This window comes from Gallus gallus, chromosome 1 (assembly GCF_016699485.2).
Source record: "Gallus gallus isolate bGalGal1 chromosome 1, bGalGal1.mat.broiler.GRCg7b, whole genome shotgun sequence".
In the NCBI taxonomy this organism is placed as follows: Eukaryota; Metazoa; Chordata; class Aves; order Galliformes; family Phasianidae; genus Gallus; species Gallus gallus.
The window spans coordinates 59,494,716-59,512,545 of NC_052532.1; the positions used below are offsets into that span (position 1 = coordinate 59,494,716).

Consider the following 17,830-nt stretch of genomic DNA (forward strand, 5'->3'; position numbering starts at 1 on the left):
AAGGCTGAATTAAAAACTAGGTTGTCTCATTTAGGCAATCTCACATGCAGATGCTGTTCCATGCTATGTATCACTGTCTGCTTTGATCACCGAAGAGTCATCCTAAAGCTGGAAGATTCAAAGTCCCTCCTATTAACCATCAATGTGGGATGACTCATACGTGGCTATTCCTGTTGTGGTCAGATACACGGTGCATCTTGTCTAATAGCTGGTCGTAACACAGTGGAAAGAGGAGCAAGATACCAGGCTGCTGCAAGTGAAGATTTGCTCAAACACAACAGCAGCAGGTGCAGGAATAAGGGAATTAAGCTACTTACCCTTGAAAGGCCTGTAAGGTCCTCAGGTATGTAGGGATCTCCAGCAAGATACCCTTGACTCCTCTGCCAACCCTTACATGAGATCACATATCTCTATGGTATAAGTCAGTAGATCTTCTGCATGCGATCTTGTGGTTTATATTCCAAGGTCACATCAGAGCTTTGTCTTTCAAGACAAAACCTTTTGGTTGTGTTGCAATGATAGAAGTAGCTCTACCAGGCTGTTGGAAGGAGTGCATTTTCCTAGAACAGGCTATGGATTACTGGCTTGTTGTGGTATGAAGAACCTGGCTGAATAAAAAGCTTTTGCAAGTTACATAAACTATTTGGTACACAGTGACACTGGTTAATGCAGCGCATTATGAAATATTAATATAGAACTTAAAATCTTGCTGTAAAAATGCTGGTTAAACTTTCATTAAAACAAGCATGGTTTAGGTACCTCATTAAAACATTAGAACTTGATGTGTGAGCTCAAGCAGGAGAAGGTTATTATGAAATATGCATGCAAACGGGGTTTCCCTGCCCTTTTCCTCTTTCAGAGCAGGAGGAATCACCAGACAGTAACATATGACATTAACAGCACTGGTTACAGGAATCTGCCTAGCTTTAAGTCACTAGGTTCATATCCATAAAAAGACTTGTCCTGGGACATAAAAAGCAATTGTGCATCCCCCCCTGCTTAATGGGTCCCATAAACCTCACTGACCCAGTGGAAACTGCAGAGCACAAGAGAAGCTCCAGTTCTATAATGCAGTTTCACGCTGAGGCTCACTGTGTGAGAGAGGACATTCCTGTCCCTGTTCCCAAGATTTGTTCCTGGGTATTATCCTGATGCAGACCGGCCAGGCATCTCAATTTGCAGCACTGAGCTCATTCCTGCCAGATAGGTGCTCTCACCAGGGAAATATGGAATTTCACTGTCCTTATGAGGCGTGTTGTGGCCATTTCACGTATGTCCTGGCTTAGCCAGGCATTATGGTTCTCCTTTAGCAAAGTACTCTCAGTGACGTGGAAACACTGAAGTAATGAGTGTAGGCTCTGAAGGGTGTGTGAAGTGTCTGACTTCACAGCGCTGTGGAGCACCCTGTGTGCAGCCTGGGGGTCTGTGCCTGTGGTGTGGGTTTCACTCACATGCTGTTGCATGCATCTACGAGGGTGCTTGGACTTGCTTGTGGTTAGTTGGACTAATTCCTCAACAACACAGGCAGCAGCAGTTGTTGGTGCTGTAGAACTGGTAGTCTTCTACACTTGATTCTCCAAGCTAATAATTAGAAATAAAAATAAACACTAAAAAACATCACTACCTAATTGTGGAGATGACTGTTCCAAAGCAATGAAGAGCCTCGGGCTGTTCAGGTGTAGGCTTCTCATTGCAGTAGTTGCCTTGGTGTGAATTATTAATGCAGTAATGTCAAATAGCAGTGTATTATTGCACTGCCTCACAGTAACTTGTGTGTAGAAGAGTGGGAGGGAGGGCTGAAATGAGCCGTATCCTAGGAGAAACTTGCTGGCTAAACATCTGGAAAAACCCATGATTACCTCTTCATAAGTCATTTTATGTCAGGGTAGCTATGGGAGCCATCGTTCAAAAAGAGGTTGCTAAACATTTTTCATCATCCTCCATTTGAGGATAGTTTTCATGTGTCTTCTTTTCCATTCTTCTGTGCGCTATCACCTTTCTTTTGGAAGGCTGGAGTCTCAAATGCTACAGATAATCCTTTTTCCCTCTTTCTTCTCTTCTTCTGAAGCAGTGCACCTTACAGCTTTTTATTTAAATGAAACTTAAAGCCTCTTTTGCCTATGAGACCAAAGGCAGTTTCTCTGAACTATTTAAAGCTAGTGCTGGCTGCTTTTCCCCCATATCTCCCCCATCCTCCAGGTGTTATTTTAACAGAAGAGACCAAAACCACCTCTGCAGCATCACTGGCGTACCGTGCAGTGCAGTGGTACTTGTGGAGACTTGAACATTGTAATTAACTTGCAGATGTATAACATGAAAAATTTATATGTGGATCTGAATGAAGCATCATTCACCATCTGTAGATAAAATAAGGACAGGGCTTTGCAATGATAATAGGACTCATCAGTCAAAATAAGTGTGAAAATCTCAAGTGGAGCAGTAAGAGATCCCTTTGTGAAGCTATTAGTGAAGTAAATCTGCTCAGATGCACAGGTGCTTAAAACAAGACAGATATAGGAAATAGAAATCTGAGGTTTCTCTCTTAAAACAAAGCCAAAACTGCTTCTGAACACAGCTAGAGGCTGCCTATTTCTAGCTGGAATAAACCTTGCTGGCAGACCACCCGTAGGCTCCTGCTGACAACAGCATCACATTAAGTGCTGCTGGCTCAGGATGGGATGTGAAGCGTCAAAGTGACACAAGCCTAGGTCATCTTGGGTTTTCCCAATTCCAAGGACTGTAATTCTGAAGCTCTGATGGCAACTCTAAGGCAATTAGGAGGAAGTTTTTCACACAGAGGGTGGTGACGCACTGGAACAGGTTGCCCAAGGAGACTGTGGATGCCCCATCCCTGGAGGCATTCAAGGCCAGGCTGGATGTGGCTCTGGGCAGCCTGGTCTGCTGGTTGGCGACCCTGCACATAGCAGGGGGGTTGGAACTCGATGATCATTGTGGTCCTTTTCAACCCAGGCCATTTTATGATTCAATTCAAGGTGACGGACATTACCCAAAAGAGAAAATGTCTTTTCCATGGTGCTTACCGTATCAGCTGTACTTTCAGGGAGAACTATGGGGTCCTGGGTGCCCCTGGAAAGCTGATCGCTACAAGTGAGGAAGCATTAGCTCAAAGTGAATATGAATAATATGGACCAGACAGCGTTTGAGCAGGAGGAACAGACAGAAAATTATACATTGACAGGAGAAATAGTAACATTTAAAGTTCTAGGAGAAAGACGATGAACGTGTCTGATCCTTGCTGTATGCTTGACAAGTGGTCCTGGTGCAGCTGGGAAAACAGCATGTTCATCTCCTTTCTCCATCCCAGCCAGAGCCCATGGAGCAGCAACACGGATGAGAAGCTAACAGAGGATTGCAGCCACACTGAGGACAGCAAATCTGGTTCCCTGAAACAAACATCTCGTGATGCTTACTGAAGCTTCATTATACACCCTGTTTGATCTGTGATGTTACCTCACAGAGATCCTGCAATTTTTGTAAATGCTTCAAATATTTCAACAGTCCTTCTGATTCATCAGTGAATTGTACAGATAATTGCCAAAAGAGCTACTTTTTCTTTAGCTTGTGCACATATGAAATCAGAAATAATCGCTTAGAAGTTGGCACGTTTGCTAATTTATTAAAAAATAGTAACGATGGGGAAGGCTGAGGCACTGTGCTTTCCTATTCTGTACAGGGCCGTCCCTTGTGACTGATGCAACGTGAACGTGTTGCTGTCTTTCATGTCCCCTTGTTTAATGTAGACCAGCATCCTTACAAACTGTTAGGTAATAATCAAACGTGTCTCCAGAACAGCTTCCTGTTCAGTCTTAGTGCTGTGTGAAAAGTAACAGATGCCTTAGAGGAGCTGTTATCTTAACGTTATTTAGAAGAAACATGTAATTCCATCAGTACGGTGTGCCTAGGTATGTGTTTTCAATCCGTAGCTTTTCATTTCACTTGCTCTTAAGTGCTCCTTTTAACACTGATGGTCTGCTTCAGCGATGCGTTTGGTTGGTTAACTCTGTTCCTGTAAGTAGATTTCCTTCAAGATAGATGACTTGGTTTTGTTCCTATTTCTTTAAGGGCGGATGATGATCCAGGATCGAATAATTTTGTACTCTGATGGATTAAGCAAAACGCGGGTTATTAAATTTGCTGCTTGGGTGGATGTGGCAGTGAAGCTGTCATATTACTGAGGACCTTCGCTGTTCAGTCTCTGTGCTGTGCTTCGTTAAACAAAACGACAGCTACCGGAAACATATGGTCTCAGTTCTTAGTGGCGCAGTATGTTAGGCAATTCATGATTTGTGTTCTTAACCTGTTTATTGAGCCCAGCTTTAGCAGGCTCTATCAATAGGGCTTGTTTGTTCTTGGGTGCCTCGTGTCAGGCTTCCCCTTGCCAATTTACTTGCTGGGCACTGTGTCTGTTTACTCCACGGATGTCTGTCTCCTACAATACGATCCTATGGTTCCTATTCAGATTGAGCTTTTTTTAGAGCCATTTGAATGTTTTTAATATTCAAGCCCACTGCATTCTCATAGCTTAACCTACCAGCTGAAGTGAAGGCTTTTATGAGACTCTTCACTGCTGTTTCCATGGTTACACTGGAACAGACACCTGCTAAATGCAAGCCAGAAGGGCACAGAAAATCTTCTAGTAACAGTCACTGTCATTATTACAACTTTGCAATTTCCAATTTATTCTTTCATTTCCTTTGCAATCGTTTCTCGTTAAGTGGAAGCATGTATTTCTGAGGATTAGTGGCTGCTGCTATTAGAAAACAGTAGTTAGAAAAAGATGAGGGAGACAGACCCCCTGGAAACAGGTTTTTGTTCTGCTTGCAAATGGATTTTTTTTCCTTTTTTTTTTTCTTTTTTTTTTTCTTTTCTGGGGGGAGTTCACTTTAATTGCAAAGCACTCTTTGTGTGATTGTAAGAGATGGTTCGTATTCCTGGGTTGGCCATAGGTGACTTGCACTCAGACTACAACCCAGCCTCAAAGTACACATTCCTATCGGATGGTAGGAGTAATGAGGGGGATGTTAACTACTATTGTGGGGAAATAATACATATTTAAAGCAAACAACCAGCAGTTGCTCAAGCACTGGAACTAATGGAGCCTGGGTCTCCTGTGGCTTTGCCTTATGCATGATTGATTTTTGCCATTGGAGAATGAGTGCAAGACATTTCTTGCAGCTGGGGCATTTTGTGGTGTTCCCCTCACACCATGCCTCTGGGGCAGGCTCACGCGGCAGTGTTGGTAGAAGCAGTGCACTCCTCCTCCCTCCCTGGTCCTCGCCTCACACCCTCTGGAATGGATAGGGGGGGCTTGCCATTTGCCCAATGTGGCTATCTACTTCAGCCAGCCCAATCATGCGTCAGGCCATCACTACTGCTCGTTCCTCCCACAGGCAGGAGTGGTGGATGAGGGGTCAGGGCATGGGGTGTCTTTGCTGGAGGTGTTAAGAATATGGCTAGCCCTTAGCAGTGAGCAATGAGACTGCCTGATGGGATGCTCAGGGTAATTAGACATCTATATAAATAACTCTTTAGGACCACTAAAACAAAAACAAACAAAAAAATTTCAGCTGCTGTCCAGATATTTGAATTTGCCATGCTTTTTGGGTTATTGTACAGAATAGGTAAAAGGATTGTCACAAAAGATAAGCAATGAAAATCAGATTATATCACATGGTGCAAGCTTTCATAGCATGGTTTGAGTTGGAAGGGACCTTTAAGATCATCCAGTTCCAACCCCCCTGCTATAGGCAGGGACACCTCCTTCTAGACCAGGTTGCTCACAGCCCCATCCTGCCTGGCCTTGAATTTCCAGGGAGGAGGCATTCACAGCCTTGCTGGGCAACTTTTTTCCAGCGTCTCATCACCTTCATAGTAAAGAATTTCTTCCTAATATCTAGTCTAAATCTACCCTCTTCCAGTTTAAAGCCATTTCCCCTTCTCCTGTCGCTACCTGCCCTTATAAAAATTTCCTGTAGGCCCCCTTCAGGTACTGGAAGGCCGCTATAAGGTCCCCCTGGAGCCTTCTCTTCTCCAGGCTAAAGAACCCCAGCTCTCTCAACCTGTCCTCATAGGTGAGGTGCTCCAGCCCTCTGATCATCTTTGTGGCCCTCGTCTGGACCTACTCCAACAGCTCCATATCTTTCTTGTGTTGGGGGCCCCAGAACTGGGTGCAGTACTCCAAATGGGGTCTCACAAGAGCAGAGTAGAGGGGCAGAATCACCTCGCTCAACCCACTGGCCACAATTCTCTTGATGGAACCCAGGATACGATTGCCCTTCTGGGCTGCAAGTGCGTACTGTGGGCTCATGCTGAATCTTTCATCAACCGACACTCCCAAATCCTTCTCCTCAGGGCTGTTCTCATGCCATTTTCCACCCAACCTGTATCTGTGCTTGGGATTGCCCTGACCCAGGTGCAGTACCTTGCACTTGGCCTTGTTGAACCTCATGAGATTGGCATGGGCCCACCTCTCAAGCCTGTCCAGGTCCCTCTCAGTAGCATCTCTTCCCTTTATTCTGTCAACTGCACTGCTCTGCTTGGTGTTATCTGCAAATTCGCTGAAGGTGCACTCGATCCCACTGTCCAGGTCACCTACAAAGATCTTAAATAACACCAGCCCCAACACCTATCCTTGAGGAACACCATTCATCACTGGTCTACATTTGGACATTAGGTTGTTGACTGCAACTCTCTGAGTGTGGCCATCCAGGCAATTCCTTATCCAGCAAGTGGTCCATCCATCACATCTATTTTTCTCCAATTTGGCAACCAGGATGTCATGCAGGACAGTGTCAAACACTTTGCGCAAGTCCAGGTAGATGACATCAGTTGCTCTTTCTTTATCGACTGATATTGTAACTCCATCATAAAAGGCCACCAAGTTTGTCAGGCATGACTTGCCCTTGGAGAAGCTGTGTTGATTACCACCAATCACCTCCTCTTTATTTTCCATGTACCTTAGTGGGGCCTTCAAGAGGATCTTGCCATGATCTTGCCAGGCACAGAAGTGAGACTGACTGGCCTGTGGTTCCCTGGATCTTTGTGCTTCCTCTTTTCAACCAGTGGGAACTGTACCAGACTGCCATAACCTTTCAAATATGATGGATAGTGGCTTGGCAACTTTATCTGCCAGTTCCCTGAGGACCCTTGGATGGATCTCATCAAGTTCTATGGAGTTGTGCACCTTCAGGTTCTTCAGTGGTCTCAAACCTGATATTCACTTACAGCAGGAAGATCTTCCGTCTCCAAGTTCTTATCATTGCTTTCTGCAACTTGAGCGGAGTAGCTAGAGCCCTTGCCAGTGAAGACTAAGGCAAAGTCATTCAGCACCTCAGCTTCAGGCCCATATCTTCCCTGACCTTCCTTTTATCACTGATTTACCTTTAGAATTTCTTCTTCCCTTTTATATCCCTGTCTAGATTTAATTCTATCTGGGTTTAGCTTTCTTAACCTGATTCCTGGCTGCTTGAACAACTTTTTTGTAGTCCTCTCAGGTAACCCATTCCTGCTTCCACTTCCTATAGACTTTCTTTTTAAGTCTAAGTAAGTCCAGAAGCTCCTTGTTGATCCATGGAGGCCTCCTGGCATTCTTGCCTGCCTTGAATTGCTCTGCTTCTGGGCTTGGAGGAGATGATCCTTGAATACTGACCAGCTTTCTTAGGCCCCTCTTCCCTCTGGGGCTTGTAACCCTGCCAAGCAGTTCCCTGAAGATTTTGAAGTCTGCTCTCCTGAAGTCCAGAGTAGCAAGCTTGCTACGCCCTCTTTGACACCCTAAGGATTTTGAACTCCACCGTTTCGTGGTCACTTCAGCCAAGGGTGCCCTTGAGCTTTGCATTACTCATCAGCCCCTCCTCATTGGTGAGGACAAGGTCTAGCATAGCACCTTCTCTTGTGGGTTCCTGCACTACTTGGAAGAGAAGGTCATCATCAACGCATTCCAGGATCCTCTTTGATTTCTGGTGCACTGCTCTGCTGTGTTGTCCCTCTAACAGATATCGTGGTGGTTAAAGTCCCCCATGAGGACTACGTTTTGTGAATGTGAAGCTGCTCCTATCTGTTCATAGTGTTCCTCTTGGTCTTCCTGATCAGGCAGCCTACAGCAGATCCCCCTACAATCCCTCCTTCCCGTGCCTTCCCTTTAACCCCTGGCAAGCAGCAGACCTCTCTAGGTAGCAGGTCAGGGTGACAAATGTAACCCTCAGAAGAGAATCACCTACCACTATCACCCATCACTTTTTACTTAGTTGCAGTAGTAGTTATGCAATAGGGAACAGGTCTGTCTGCCTTACTCAGTTCAGACAACTTACTTGTTACAGTTTCTTTTTCCTTCCCAGTATGGAGAACCACAAAGCAGTTCTGCAAAGGCACCCCAGTCTTTGAGGCAGGCTTTTCCCTCTTGTTAGTTTTTCTCATGGCAGTTCGTCACTTCTCATCACTGTTTGTTTCCCCTCCAACTGGATATGCCAGTGGGGGCATTCAGGACTGTTTGGCCCTGGACTCTGGATTCAGTGCTCCACTTTCTTGGTGTTCATTGATCATTGAGTCCAACCCCTGGCTCCACACAGCACCACCCCAAAATAAGACCCCATGTCTGAGAGTGGTGTCCCAGCGCCCCTTGAAATCCTGCACTTGGGGCCGTGCCCACTGCCCTGGGCAGGCTGTTCCATGCCCACCGCCCCCTGGAGCAGACCCTGTCCCTGACCCCCAACCCCCCCTCCCTTGACACAGATCCATGCCGTTCCCTTGGGCTCTGTCACTGTCACACAGAACAGAGCTCAGCGCTGCCCTTCCGCTCCCTGTGGAGAGCTGCAGTCGCCATGAGGCCTCCCCTTAGCTCCTCTGCTCTGGAAAGTGGTTGGTCACTCAAAGTGATGATCAGTTTCAAGGTGACTTATGCAACTCTGTCATAGAGAGTTGTGTGGCAAATTGATTACCAGAAGTTCATTTCACCCTCTGTTTTCCCAAGGGCGACAGACCAGCAAACGTGCTGCTTGTCCTGTGCTGGATCAGAGATTTCTGCAAAGCCTCATCTGTAATAATGTTTTAGTGGAGGTGAATTTCAGGTGCTGGTGCAGTAAATAACTGTGCTGTGGTAAATTTACTGAACCAATTAGTGAGGGTGACTGACTGCCAAGAGGCTGGTCTTTCTGCCCACTCTGCTGCTACCAGGGAAGAGAAGTTATTGTTCCATAAGCTAGTGTTTTATTGATGTTAATTTTGAGAAGGTAAGGTCTTCTCCAGTGCTTGGTATGGTTACATTAAGAGGGACATAGTAAGTCTTGGAGGTAAAGTGGGGAACTTCAGAAAGACTGTTAACTGCATGAATAAATACTGAATTTAAATTAGTTACATTTCTGTCTTGTCATACATGTAAAAGCTAATTGTTCCCCCACCTCCCCTGTGTTCTGTCCATATTTGTTTTTTAATGCAGTTCCTTTTCTCAACACTGTGAGTAAGACTGACTTTTTCTTTTCCCTGTGTGTAAAAGCTATCTACTGAATAGCCAGTGAGTGAGAGGTGTTTAAGTTATGACTTTGAGGCTAAATTCTGCAGAGCCAGGTTCTCAACTAAGTTGTCCAAGTAGCTTTAAATGCAAAGTTCCTTTGGTCTACATGTAGACACAAAGAACTAGTGAGAAATTTAAATTCTTCCATTTTTCATAATGAGAAAGACTTACGTCTGAGATGAGCCAGAAAAGACTTTAGCTAAATTCCTTCTCTTGGCAGTATTTCAATGTGAGTTGGTTACTGGGATGATTAAGCAGCAGTCAGTATCTCTGGGAACCTTGTCATGATATTGAGAACCCTGCTTTGTCCTGTAAGGGTACCTGTAGGTACCTACATGAAAGGAGGATGCTTTAAGCACGCTTCCAAAACCTTCAGGCATGTGTTATATTTATTCTTGATAAAGTAGAAGAAAGCACTACCTCTTTAGTCAAGGTGCTGCAGTTGTCTTAAAATTCTGGCACTATAGTTGTATGGAATGAAGGAGCATCTTTTTAAAATGAGTAAAAAGTAGATTAAGCTTCATGTTTGATTCATTTATGGTTGGTTAATGTGAAACAAAAGACCCATAGCCATCACTAGGATAGGTTAGTTGAGGCATTTTCTTTTCAGTCTTTCAAAGACACAATTTTATTTCCTGTATCTCAGCCCTCCTTCCAGTGGTTTTGAGCAAAATGAGCTGAAAAGATGAATCTTTTATTTTCTTACTCCTTCTGCTGTTTAAGAACCTATGGGACCTGAATCCTGTTAACAGGGAAAAAATGTATTTTTAAAAGGGCTTCATAACTACGATCGCATATTAGTTTGTTGGAACACTGCAGGTGACATAAAGTAAGCCTAAATAAGGAATATCTTTCCCTTGTTGCCCTTAGTTGCTCCTTAAGGGGTCTCCTTGCTTTACGTTGGTTGGATGTATCACTTGGGAGATACCACCCAGAGCCTGCTCCACAGCCGTCTGCGTGCCAGTCCCTGTTCTCAAGCTGTTACTTAAGCCTGAGGCCAAAGGATGAGTTCCTTAACAAATCCATAAACCCCAATCGGTGGCCTGCCAACTCCGGAAGTGCCAAAGCCAGGCTTTTCATATATATATATATATATATATATATATATATATATATATATATATATAAGAAAAAAATTCATGGTGCTGAATCCACTTTGGGAAATGGGTTTGAAGTTTTTCAAAGGCCAGAGAGCTCAGCACCCTTACTTTTCCAGTAAGTTCATTTTTGTAAGAGCCTGAGAAATACCAGCTGTGCTGAAAATAAGTTTGTGAACACAGCTTATGTGCAAGTGTTGACTCTGGTGTGCTGCCTCTGGGCAGATTATGTGATTCATGTCAAGAGGTTTGCGCTTTATTCTGCAATCTGAGGCAATCCTTCAGATCAAATCAATAGATCACTCCTGTGCAGTAAATCTTCCAAACAGGATACCTTATGCATCTTAAAAGCAAGCATTATAGCTTGCAGATACTTACTGATAACCTACAGACAAGGACATCTTATTTCAGAAGCTTTGGTAGCTTTGTAAACTTTCTTTAGAGCATCTTTGAAATTGGTGATTGTCTTCTACGTGAAGAGTAAGGCCATAGTAGCCCAAGGCTCCCCCCAAGGAGAGGAACGGGTAGGTATGTGTGTGCCTGAGTGATGGCAGAAACCTCTCTTCAAACTGCTGTTGTACAAACAAGTGGCATACCCTTAACCTCTTGCTATCGAGACAACTTCTACAGCTAAGGGTAACACAGTTTTGGCCAAACCTGAGAATAGGTAGATGAGGAAGAAATAAGAACCTATAAAAATAAAAAATAAATAAAGACTTGATTTCTTCTCTTCAGAAATCTTTCTCAACTCTTCTTCTTTTCCCTATTTCCAAACCAAGGGTAGCAATCATTTACATGAGTCTTTACTTACGCTACTTCTCTCAGCCTTGATGCATCCTATTTTAGTGGTATTCTGTGATCTGAACAGTAGATTGCCATTCTGAATGGTTTTGCACCTCGGGATGATCCATCTTCAAGTACGTACCAGAATGACTCCAGAAATCATGTTGAGCTTCTCATTGGAAACCATCTGAAGATGTCTGTGTACTTGATCTATATTATATCGGATAGCAGTATACAGAGCAACTGTATATTGCTATCCAATATAATATAAGCATCTTAACTTGTCTGGATAAATACAGATTGATTCCAATCTTTCAGCACAGAATAGGAGGGAAAAGAAGTAGAGAGAGCGCAGTCTTAAGGAAACTGTGGGACTTGTAGAGGTTGAAGGCTTCTCTCTTTCTAGAGCTGGGACATGTAGTAAAAACAATAATAATCACTAAATGCTCCAGATGAAGTGTGTACTCTGTCACTCATTCTCTGGAAACTGAGAGCATTCTGCTTGTAATTTTTTTCTCAAATCATCTTTTTTTTAACCCCCTAACTTTACCCAGGCTGGGGTGGGGTACGCTTTACATGAAGCTTACGCTTCCTTCATGGCTTGTTTGAGTTGAGGCACCGGGGCCTTACAGTTGCATCTCACACCTTCATAACAGGTTGGCATTGCTGGCTCCTAGGATTTGCTCTGTCCTTCTGTCTCACGCTGGGCTAATTTAGCCTCATCTTGGTAAACAAGAAAACGGTTCTTATTCAACAGATTTGAGCTGGAGTGACTGCAGCTGTCGTCTGGCCTGTGTGCAAACCAATTTTGTTCATTCCCTTGCCTGGCAGGAAGCCTGCACCAGAATTGTGTCGGGACTAATCAGCATTAAACCAGTGTCAGGAGGGCTGCCCTGTAGCAGAGGGAGCAACGGGGCTGTTCAGGAAGGATTAGCCTAAGTCCTGCCTGGGATGCAGCTGGGCAAAGAAGGGCACAGAGGCTGTACGCAGTGTTTGTCTTGGGTCTTGTTGTTGTGAGAGTCCCTAGCCAACTGCTACAACAGAGAGCATTACACTGAGGAGTCGGTGTGATTTGCTCCACACAACCACAAATACGAAAGCAGGGGACAACGCAGTGTCTGTGGAATTGCATGCCCAAGGAGTAGTGGTGGTACCTCTGAGCATGGTGGGCTTCCTTCCCCTGGAGAGGCAAGGCAGGGAAATGACAAAGTACACTGTGTGCTCTCCAGCCAAAAAGTGATGTGGTGATGCTACTGTTTGTCAGACGTGTTAGTGCTAAGTAGCATGAGGGCTGGGAGATGGGAGTATTTCTGATAGAAGACCCGAGCCTGGACAAGGGGAGATTCATAGCTCTGATTCCTCTAAGTCTTTGTTTACCTGCCTGCCATTTACACTGCAAGTCTGTGAGTGCCTCCTGGTTTGTGCTGACAGCATTAAGTCAGAGAGATCCAAACTTGTGTTTCTTGCTCCAAAGATGCTGAAATGTTGGAGTCTTGCTTTGCTCTTCCCTCCGTACAGCTCTTGAATTGTCTTGGCTGTTTTTCATCTCAGAAATGTTTTCTGTCTGAATCGTGAGTGACAGGACTTAGCTCTGAAGCCATGCCTGCTTTGAACAGGAGTTTGGCCAAGGGACCTCCAGGGGTGCTTTCCAGACTGGTTCATTTGATACCCTCAGTTCCTGTCCCCTGTAATTACAAGTCCGTGTTTTGGATAATATTGTGCCTAAAATCCTCCAGCTTCCTCTCAGAGTCTGTTAGGAGTCTGTCTCTCTGTCAGTCAGCTCTGCATTTGCCATCCCTTCTCCATTAATTGTTCAACCACACAAAATTGATCTGCTGGTGTATTATCCAGAGCAGGCACAGACATGCTCTAAGTGCCTTTCAGTCCTCCTAAACTCCTAGGTAAATCTGCGTCTGCCTAAATTCGCACATCTGAACTGTTTTCTAGTGCAGAGCTAAGCCCCAGTGAACTTTTGAACCTTTTCCCTGACACATTAAGTGCGTCGTCGCTATTTAGGAAGCAGACTTAGACGGAGCAGGCAGACCTTCTGGCCTGAGATGCTCCAATTAATTGTAAGCTACGCAACATAAGAAGCCCTGCTCCTTAGAAAAAAATCATTATTGACAAACTTGCCTCGGATGAGCAGAGACAGAGGAAGAAAACAGCCTTCAGAGCTCTGTCGCTGCTAGAAAAATCCTTCAGGCTATAGTGGAGTAGGGGTCGGTGTACCCAGCCTTGTGCTTACACGAGATGGCAGCTTTGTGGTCATAGTGAGAACGTGTTTGTCGTGGGTGTGAGGGCGTGCACGAGATGTCGTGCTTTGTTACCAAACCTCACGTAGTCTGTCTGCTCTGCTGAGGTCTCCCTGGCTGTGGGTTATTAGCCGGACAGATGATGCTCTTCTTGTACTTCGCCAGAGGTGAGCAAGAGGGAACCTGGCTGGTGTGGGAGCTCTGCAGAATGGTGGTGCAGAAACTGGGGCTGGTTTGGACCTGGTCCTTCCTCACTGCCATCTCCTATGCAGCAAAGCAAACCTACCTGTGCTGTGCAGAATATGCCTCCTCCCTCTTGTTCCTTTTTTTTTTTTCTTTCTTTTCTCCTTAACATCTTATGTGACATCTTACCTGCTTTGCTCATGCTAATCCTCTCTCACTTTTTTTCCCTGACACAAATGATAGAGAACTGCTGTTTAAAAGAGGGAGGGCCAGGAGCAGAAATTCCATTTCTTTTTCTTTCTATCCAGTCTTTAGGACCGGCGTTTTTCCCTAATCAAATAGCCACTTTTTCCACAGTCTCTGCTTCAGTCTCTGAACCTTCAGAAATGACTTTCCCAAATGCGATGTTACACATGGATGCTGGGAGCCTGTTTCTCATGTTTAACCATATGCCATATGCTCCGCTGGCGGCCAGGCTGCTGCCCTGAAATCACCACCTCTTGCCATTTCTGATGCAGGCCTGCCCCTGCGCTTTTTAATTCAAGCCGTTTGACAAGTCTGAGCCCCCTTCCTGCGGGAGCGCAGATGGCAGCTAAAGGGATGCTGGAACTCTCTCCTACCTCGCTGGTGACAAACTGAGTTGCTGGAGAGAGCGGCCAGGCTCTCTGTGAGCTGTTGGAGCAGATCCCTGTGGTGGTTGGTGCTGGGGCCTGGGGTTCTGCCTGCCAGCTCAGGCTGTCCTGCTTGAGCATTATGTCCACGGCTCCCCTCTTGTCCAGACCTCCGTTTCCCAGTTACTAACACTCTTAGGGAGCTTGCATGTGTGATGTTAGGTAAATCCCCTTTTTGGTTTTGTGAGTTGTTGTTTTTTCTCTCTCTTTATTTTCCCTTGTACGTAACTCTAAATGTCATTATTGTTTACTAAAGTGGGGTTTTATACTTGGTTACCTTTTTTCATTAATTGAGGTTTTGCATTTTCAGTTGGAATGTGTTCCCTTGCTCTGGGTAGTAGTGCCAGTGTGTGCAGCCTCTTCCTCCTGCTGTCCTTCACCACTTACATCCCACCCTGCTGCAGCTTTTGTCCAGGTGTGATGAAATGGATGAAAAGAACAAATCCAGGTTGGGGTGGGAAGCAGTGGTTCACTCCACTCTTCATCCTTTCTCATACCCTCTCCTTGGGTATCCTGTGGCTGGATCAGCTCACCAGTGCCATTCCCCATCAGAGGTGCCCGAGCTGGTGAGACAAAAGCTTTGCAGGACTGAGAGTATTGGTTAAAGCTGGAGAGGAATTTGGGCAATTTTCTCCCCTTTTACTGAGTAGAAGAAGGGTTTGGGAAAGGGGAAAACTGACCTTCTGTCAGGACAGAACATGTCTTAAAATAAGTCCTTTTGCTTCTGCAGGTTCACGCAAGGTTGTGATTAAATGTTGTTGGTAATGGTGGTGGTGTTGCTCCTTCAGTATGCCCTGACAGTTCAGGGAGATGAAGCACTTGTGTTATTTGCCTACATGCAAGCCTTTGTCACGGTGTCAGCAGGGTGACATTGCAGAGCCATGTGAGTCTGGTTTTTATCATCTGGGTAGGGCAGTCGCCCTTTGTGCCAGAGTGGAGGAGGAGCTGGACCTGTACGGGGCTCAAGTTTTGCTGCCATAAAGTCCACTGCCCTATGGACTGCATCAGAAGCCATTGTCTCTTTAAAGGAAGCAATGGGTGAGCAGGTGATGTGGGATGGTGCCATCATACAGTTCTCACAGGATCATCCCACAGTCTTTGCTGCTCAGGGGAAGCGTTCCTGCCACTAAGGAAGCCGGGCTGAGTGCTAGCCTGCAGCTGGACCCAGTGTGGTGTCCACCATGGGCAGGGACCACAGGGCCTATCACAGTGCCTGGGCACACAGACCAGAGAGCACGGATTGCTGGGGCAGGTGGCCAAAGGATGTGCCCTAGTCTTTGGAGAATGGTTAGTTTGGGAAGGGGTTAACCACAAGCCCCACTGGAACTAATTCTATAGCTGGCTTAAAAACACCTGGTTCCTCAGGCTGTTTATAAATAGCTACTGTGATGCCACAGAATACTGATTCAGGTTGAAGTTTCACATTTCTATATTAAAATGTCATACTCAGGCTGTCATGCCAGTGTAATCACAGAATAAACCTTGCTGAATTCAAAGCTCAGGACAGAGTCTTACTTTAAGAACCAGTGAGTGGCATTTTATGGGCAAAAAAAAAAAAGATATGTTTTTGAAGCTTTGTTGTTTTGGTTTATAAATAAGCTTAAATGGAAATTTGGGTATTGTGAGATCCTTCGACCTTGAGTTATCAACTGTAAAGTGAATGTAAGTGCTCAGATTAATCCGGTGTACCTGCATAGTCCTTTTGGTTTCAGAGGGGGGTTCTGTTCCCCACATGCACTGCTTGTTTTTATGACGACTTGGAGAGCAGCCCCACTGGGCTGATTCTCTGTATATGTGTGAAGCCCTTGAAATACTCATTGCAGCTTGTGGTAACCTAATATTAGTCAGTCATCTTACCGTCCTTTTCAAGAAGGTGTATTTTCAGCCTGATAACAACAGTGCAAGCTCTGGGTAAACAAATATCCAGTAATACTTGTGCTCAGCTACCCTCACAGCTGCATAACTGCTGAGATCTGCATCACTTGTTGTCACAAATATTTATAGCTTGGGTCTTTTCCCTTGTGTGTGCTTCCTATGTAAGGTTCCCCCCCGAAAAAAAGAGTTGTTTTCTTAGTGTAAATATCTCATGCTGTGCACACTTGCTTGTTAAGCTTTGCATAGAAGAGGTATCCATCAGGGATGGTCTTGGTATATCTGCGTGTTACAGAATTAATCACCAGAAACTTGTCAGACCCTGGAGAGAGATGCAGATGCCCGCGTCTCTTTCATCTGTCATGCGTGCATCCTGTTTGATTTGAAACGGGAACTCTCGTCCCTTGGGAGCAATGCAGGCACTCATGTGCTACCACAGAGCTGTGAGGAATTAGAGACAGCTGAGTCCAGGTTTTAGGACCACCGTCTCTGTTGCTGTGTAGGCTGCTTTGTGGAGATGGGAAGAGCCCTGGATGCGTGGAACAGCGTTTGAGTGCATAAAAGAGCATTCCTGCCAGCCTCCTCTCAGGGAAAGAGAGAGCGTGCACAAAAATGTGGCTGTGAATACATCACACCTGTGCTCCCTCTTACATAGAGCAATGTTCTTTAGTTGGTAGGCTTATGTGCTACAGGGCATGTAAGTAGGGGAGTACTGAAACCCATCCTTATGCACTATAAACAGCCGTCTTCTGTTTTGATCAAAGGAATAATAACTTCTCCTACCATGCAAAAGGATGATGCTCTTGTTTTCTGTAACTGGATGCTCAGTTTTAGCTGTCCCATGTTGTCCCACCAAGAAGTGCCACCTTTGTTTTCAGTTACATTGCTATACCCATACATTTTGTTAATTCTCTTGTCTTTTGTATGCACTTCCCTGCATTTATTGAACATCTCCAAGATGTCAGTATGCTCACAGTGACCATAAGTGTGAAGTGTTTTCAACTCTGATGCAATCTGTGCCTGATCCAGCCTTGGTCTGCTTAGTATGAATTCCGAATATATATACTGAAACAGTTACAGAGCACTCCAAACAGCATGGCACAGCTTGCTCCATTACACACAACATTGTTTGATGTCACAAAATTCCCCTTCATGCAAGAAGGAAGAGTAAAATACTATAGCATGACTCCTATCTGTCTTGCATTGAGATGTGTGCAGCGCCCAGGCCAGCTCTCATGTCTGCCTACAGTGACTCTACGTGCTTTGTTTTTGACTTAACTTCTCTGGTAATAGCTCATGCTTCTTTAAAAACAGGAACAGCAAATTGCATGCCTTCTACCTGTGTTTTTATTATGTCAATCAACCTGAGACCCAGGAACTAAGAGATTAGTGGTAAAGAGAAAATATTTGCTTAATACCAGCTAATTTTAGGGTTATTTAGATCTC

The 17,830-nt window shown here is 44.9% G+C and overlaps 1 protein-coding gene and 1 long non-coding RNA gene across 3 annotated transcripts in view; one reads left to right on the forward strand and one right to left on the reverse strand.

The window, feature by feature from the left end:
- The window catches only part of DENND5B (DENN domain containing 5B), a 109,961-nt gene that overhangs the window by 20,095 nt on the left and 72,036 nt on the right, over positions 1-17,830 (forward strand). The window lies entirely within an intron of this gene.
- LOC121109214 lies at positions 3,614-4,607 on the reverse strand. The gene is made up of 2 exons (XR_005862568.2): positions 4,553-4,607; positions 3,614-4,119 (listed from the first exon to the last, which is right to left on the reverse strand). It is a non-coding gene; the product is annotated as an uncharacterized LOC121109214 (long non-coding RNA).